The sequence below is a fragment of the Rhinatrema bivittatum genome, chromosome 6 (genome assembly GCF_901001135.1).
Source record: "Rhinatrema bivittatum chromosome 6, aRhiBiv1.1, whole genome shotgun sequence".
NCBI classification, from domain to species: Eukaryota; Metazoa; Chordata; class Amphibia; order Gymnophiona; family Rhinatrematidae; genus Rhinatrema; species Rhinatrema bivittatum.
In genome coordinates, this window is record NC_042620.1 from 244,590,262 (window position 1) to 244,597,357 (window position 7,096).

Here is a 7,096-nt window from a genome sequence, read left to right on the forward strand (position 1 = left end):
TGCTGTTACACGTTACATGTAAACCGATATGATGTTTCGACGAATACCGGTATAAAAAAACTTTAAATAAATAAATAAATGCACACATCTCTAGATGTCATAATGCCTCTGTATCGCTCCAGGGTGAGACTGCATCTTGAATGCTGTGTGCAATCCTGGTCACTGCATCTAAAAAAAGATATAGTTGCACTGGAGAAAGTGCAGAGAAGGGCATCCAAAATGATACGGGGCATGGAACGGCTCCCTTATGAGGAAAAGACTTGGTTAAAATAAATAGGATATTTACTCTCTCAGATAACAGAAGGACTAAGGCGCACTCAATGAACTTAGCAGGTAGCTCATTTAAAACAAATCAAAGAAAATTAGTTTTCACTCACCGCATAGTTAAGCTCTGGAATTCATTGCCAGAGGATGTGGTTACAGCAGTTATGTAACTGGGTTTTAAAAAGGTTTGGATTAGTTCCTAGAGGAAAAAATCCATAAACTGTTATTAATTAATAAGCAATATTAGCTTGAGATTTATTTAATGTTTGAGTACTTGCCAGGTACTTGCCAGGTACTTGCCAGGTACTTGTGACTTGGATTGGCCACTGTTGGAAACAGGATACTGGGCTTGATGGACCCTTGATTTGACCCGTATGGCATATCTTATGTTCTTATGTTATAAAATAGCTTGGCAGTGCACACATGTGTGCCTAATTTTAAACGGGCACAGAAATCCCGCTCCTACCATGTAAGTTGGGAATTTTAAAAGAGGTGCACCCATACTATTTCCAGTTTCACCAGTTCTTCCACTATTTTGCCCAGTTAAGAGCTAGGCCCTTCAAACCCCCCTACTTTAATAGTCTTCACTCCCTCAGTTAGCCAAGAACCTTAAAACCCCTCAGATATAGCTACCTTTCTTTTTTTTAAACTTAAACCTCCTCCATAGCAGAAGTAAACTTATACAGCCCTAGAACTGGGCGTGCACCCAGGCGCATAAGTATTTGCATGAACATCACTTGGTCCTGTTCCGGAATGCCCATTTCCCACCCAGATTCCACCCAGGCCACGCCTCTTCTTCAGAGTGAAATGTGTGAGCAGCGGGCGATACGTGTGTATTTCGACATTTTAAAATTGGTGCGAGCAAGCCCAATTTCTCTGCACATCCCCTAATTGATGCACTTTTAATGTCATAGATGAATTCTCCTTAAAATGAAGCAGGTTTCTTTAATTGTATAACCATGAATAAAGCAACTGAAACTCATAAAAATAATCAGCATTGATATCAAGAATCCTGTTTTTTATGTGGAGTTGCAAGTGATACATACTAAAGCATCAGTAGAGAAATCACAGTGCACTTTGGCGTTCTCTTGTCTTTTAATCAAGGTAAGCAAGTTCTTTGCCACCCACGGTGGGGAATTTTATGCGGTGTAGTTGACAGTTTGTTGGATTAATTTGCTTGCTGGGCAGGTCCATGCTACATCTAATTTTCCTTTATAGTCATAAATCTGTGTTGCAATATGTTCACCATCAACTTTGTCTTCTACTGAAAATATAATTAGCAATGTGGCAACAGTAAATTACTCTACAAACGTGTGAATGGTACATGAGGACTTTCCTGGTTCAGCACTGTGTGCTTGAATCTAAAATATCTCACCCTGCTTCCACTCTGGTTTTCTAGTTAAAATGCATATTTTATTTTGATGCTCCATGTCTATTCTACTTTTCTGAAAAAAGTCACATCTGATGAAAAACCCGTTGCATAGATTTGAAGAATTATGCAACACCTCTTTATACTGGCGCAATAAAATGCACCGCACGACTTTTTTCACGTACCACCAAAAACAGAAAATAGTTACTTTTGATACTTTTATCAACTGCATTCATCCTGGAGAGAATCAAATTTGTTGAAGTTGTGAAATCTGTTATTGCTTCAGCCTAAGAACTGTGCAAAGATGATATATTTGTATAGGTCCCTCTGAGACCACATATGGTCTCTTTAATAAGGATCTTCCTTGTTCCTACCAGGAAAGAGCAAGCAGCTAGATTTCCATCTGTATTAGCGCAGTTCTGTGTAAGAACATGCTCTGCAATTTTATGCTGCAACTGAACCTTAATTGCTAGTGTTGTACACAACTCTCTTCTACCTGCCTAGTGCCTCTCCAGCTGTCTCTCAGATTCAGCTGCATGGGGCAAACAGGTTTATGAGATAGCTACAGCAGTACCAGACAGAGAAAAGCTTCCGCAGCCCGTCTGATTTTTAAGTCTCCAGTTCGGGAGCATATAACTTTTATATTACAGCTATTATACAACGCTTAAAGTTTAAAGTTCTGACATTAATGTATAAATCGCTACAAAATGATGCTCCCAGGGATCTTTCAGAACATTTTCATTGTCATATCCCAGCTAGATCTTTACGATCTTCGGATTCTAATGTTCTTGAAGTTCTTGTTTTTAAAGTGGCATGCCTACAGCTAATTCGCAAAAGTGCTTTGTCTGTAATTGGTGCTTTACTTTGGAATATACTTCCAGAGGAATTAAGGTTTATGCAGGATTTTAAAGCTTTCAGGAAAAAGTTTAAAAGTGTCCTGTTTTGTAAGGCTTTTTCTATTTAAGATATTGCATTTTATAGTTGTATAACACAGATTTTATGTGTTTTATTTATGTTACTATTTATTAGGGATGTGAATCGTTTTCCATATCGTCTTAACGATAGAAATCGTGTGGCAGGGCAAGAAAATCGTCTTAGGCACGATTTTTTAGTTAAAAAATCGTTAAAAATCGTTTTTTCCGATTAGTGCGCACTAACTGGGAGTTAGTGCGCACTAACTGAAAATGATACAATTTGACACTTTTCAGGTCAGTTAAGGTCAGTTTAGGAATGAATATGTATTCCTATTGGCTGCCCTCTTATTTATTCATGTTACCAAGTTTCCTACTGACAGTATATGGGGGATGGGAAATGGAAACAGTTGGTAGCTTGACAAAACAAGTAATGTGATCAGTCAATGTGACTAGAACTTGTGCCCTAACCCTGATACCAGGGGTATTGTGATCTTCCTGCACACAGTGCCCTATCCCTATTAATACCAGGAGTGTTGTGATCTTCCTGCACACAGTGCCCTATCCCTAATACCAGGGGTGTTGTGATCTTCCTGCACACAGTGCCCTATTCCTGATACTGGGGTTGTTGTGATCTTCCTGCACACAGTGCCCTATTCCTGATACCGGGGGTGTTGTGATCTTCTTGCACACATCCCGATATCAGGGATAGGGCACTGCATGCAGGAAGATCACAACACTCCTGGTATTAATAGGGATAGGGCACTGCATGCAGGAAGATCACAACACTCCTGGTATTAATAGGGATAGGGCACTGCATGCAGGAAGATCACAACACCCCTGGTATCAGGGATAGGGCACTGTGTGCAGGAAGATCACAATACCCCGGAGGAGTGAGGGTCAGGCAGCTCCCCCCTGTCTGTGAAGCCAGCCTCTCACTAGTAATGCAGGGAGGGAGCTGTCTCAGACTTCACCATCCTCCCCCCCCCCTTACCCACACACCATTCACTAGCTGGGACATGGGGGAAGTCAGGAGTGAGGGTCAGGCAGCTCCCCCTGTCTGTGAAGCCAGCCTCTCACTAGTAATGCAGGGAGGGAGCTGTCTCAGACTTCACCATCCACCCCCCCCCCCTCACCCACACACCATTCACTAGCTGGGACATGGGGGAAGTCAGGAGTGAGGGACAGGCAGCTCCCCCCTGTCTGTGAAGCCAGCCTCTCACTAGTAATGCAGGGAGGGAGCTGTCTCAGACTTCACCATCCTCCCCCCCCCCCCCCTCACCCACACACCAATCACTAGCTGGGACATGGGGGAAGTCAGGAGTGAGGGTCAGGCAGCTCCCCCCTGTCTGCGAAGCCAGCCTCTCACTAGTAATGCAGGGAGGGAGCTGTCTCAGACTTCACCATCCTCCCCCCCCCCCTCACCCACACACCATTCACTAGCTGGGACATGGGGGAAGTCAGGAGTGAGGGTCAGGCAGCTCCCCCCTGTCTGTGAAGCCAGCCTCTCACTAGTAATGCAGGGAGGGAGCTGTCTCAGACTTCACCATCCTCCCCCCCCCCCTCACCCACACACCATTCACTAGCTGGGACATGGGGGAAGTCAGGAGTGAGGGTCAGGCAGCTCCCCCCTGTCTGTGAAGCCAGCCTCTCACTAGTAATGCAGGGAGGGAGCTGTCTCAGACTTCACCATCCTCCCCCCCCCCCTCACCCACACACCATTCACTAGCTGGGACATGGGGGAAGTCAGGAGTGAGGGTCAGGCAGCTCCCCCCTGTCTGTGAAGCCAGCCTCTCACTAGTAATGCAGGGAGGGAGCTGTCTCAGACTTCACCATCCTCCCCCCCCCCCTCACCCACACACCATTCACTAGCTGGGACATGGGGGAAGTCAGGAGTGAGGGTCAGGCAGCTCCCCCCTGTCTGTGAAGCCAGCCTCTCACTAGTAATGCAGGGAGGGAGCTGTCTCAGACTTCACCATCCTCCCCCCCCCCTCACCCACACACCATTCACTAGCTGGGACATGGGGGAAGTCAGGAGTGAGGGTCAGGCAGCTCCCCCCTGTCTGTGAAGCCAGCCTCTCACTAGTAATGCAGGGAGGGAGCTGTCTCAGACTTCACCATCCTCCCCCCCCCCCCTCACCCACACACCATTCACCAGCTGGGACATGGGGGAAGTCAGGAGTGAGGGTCAGGCAGCTCCCCCCTGTCTGTGAAGCCAGCCTCTCACTAGTAATGCAGGGAGGGAGCTGTCTCAGACTTCACCATCCACCCCCCCCCCCCCTCACCCACACACCATTCACTAGCTGGGACGTGGGGGAAGTCAGGAGTGAGGGACAGGCAGCTCCCCCCTGTCTGTGAAGCCAGCCTCTCACTAGTAATGCAGGGAGGGAGCTGTCTCAGACTGGTATCAGGGTTAGGGCACTGTGTGCAGGAAGATCACAACACTCCTGGTATTAATAGGGATAGGGCACTGTAAGAGATGACTGTAGTAGATTGAATAAAGATCTGATGTTTCTGCTCTCCTCACACCAAGCAAAAACAACACACAAGCAGAGAAGCCCTTCTTACAAAGCTGAGCTAGTCAGTTAAGTAGGAGGAAAAGTAAACATACTGGTGCCAGTGTGGCTACTTAAAAAATACACTTACCAACAATCAATTACATATATTTGAACTGTGTACAGTTCCAGCCAGGACCACCTTTCTAAAATGCACAGTGATTGGCAAATTCAACATGCACTAGCATTTCAGGTGCCTGCTAACAAAAATAATAAACAAACAAGTTCTAGTCACGTGAGTGCTGATCATTACATTACTTTTTTTGTCAAGCTTCCAACTGTTTCCATTTCACATCCCCCCAACCATATTGGTAACATCAATAGATAAGAGCACAGCCAGCCAATAGGAATACATACATACATATTCATTCCTAAGTGACCTTTACTGACCTGGGAAGTGTGAACACTTTGTTTCATTTTCTGTTGGTGTTCGTTAGTTTCCAGTTCCATTTCCCATCCCCCCAACCATCACCTCAGTGGTAACCTTGGTAATATCAATAGATAAGAGGGCAGCCAGCCAATAGGAACACATATTCATTCCTAACTGACCTTCAGTGACCTGGAAAGTGTTTATTTGTATCATTTTCAGTTAGTGCGCACTAAATCGAGTTAGTGCGCACTAACGGGGAGTTAGTGCGCACTAACTCGAGTTAGTGCGCACTAACACGATTTAACGATTTTTAACGATAAATCGTTAGAATTTCTATTGTATCGTGTTCTATAACGATTTAAGACGATATAAACATTATCGGACGATAATTTTAATCGTTGAAAAACGATTCACATCCCTACTATTTATATTGTTTTACTTTGTTGTACTTTGCCTAGTATGATTGTGTTATTGTAGGTGACCATAAATATTTTTAAAGAAAGAAAGAAAGTGCTTGGAGATCCCCCACAGATTTTACCAGGAACATTGGACCAGGTGCCCAGCCCAGACATAATGCAGTCTGCAAAAATGTTGAAGGGGCATCAGAGATCCAAGCTGTAGGTCTTTTGGAGGATGGGTTCAGAGTCCTTTCCTCTGGCAGACTCTGATGGATTGGCTGCAGCTCCTCTGGAGGAGTGGTTTGTAGGTCTTTCATCTCTATGGACTATGGTGGAAGCTGTGCCATCAGAAGCTAGTGACTGGGGTGTTTCCAGATCCTTGTACTCAGAGGATTAATCAGCCCTTGCTGTCGGCAGTGGCAGTGCTGATTTTGGTGGGAAGGGAGTGCTTGTTTGTTTGAGGAGATTCCTGTGCTGCGGACCCTGTACTCAAGAGATGCTGATATTAATCAACATAAAGTGAGATCCCTCCCTGCTTTCCAAGATGGAGTGACTGGTATGGGGCAACACAGCACCTCAAGACAGCTGAAACAGTGAGATGCCTGGATATTGAGGCTGGGAAGAAATCTGAGAACTTTTTTCTTCCGAGATTCTCAGGATATGCTCAGAAAGCACTTTGGTTAGTGATTGTTAAATTTGAGCAAACAGTAACAGTATGGTTGGATGACCAGAATAATACTAGTAGGAAGGAGCTGGAAACCCAGGTACTATTAATTAATTCTGAAATTAAGGAGGTCATTAACAAGACAGAGATCTGTGAAAACAAATGGTGAGTCATCACGTTTCAACGGATACCTTAATTATGAACAATATTGTTCTGCATAGACAATTGGAAACCCTGAAAAATGGTCTGAAGTTAAAAATATCAGAATGGTAAATGTTCTGAAGCTTCCAAATTATTCAGGATTTAATTGATATAAAGCCCCAGGGCACAGGAGGCTGAACAATCTCAGGCACTGTCTTGAGACTCCTGTCTGCTTGGGAGTGTGGGTTCAGATCCCACCGCTGCCGAGGTCTCTGCTTTTCGCTGGGGATTTGTACTGGGCAGGAAATATGAAACACAGTAGAATCACAGGCCCATACTTCAGAAATAGAAGCAACGTTTATGGCATCCTGCAAAAAACTTTAGATTTAAAAGAAATTCTTAGAAATGTAAAGGAAAACTGCAA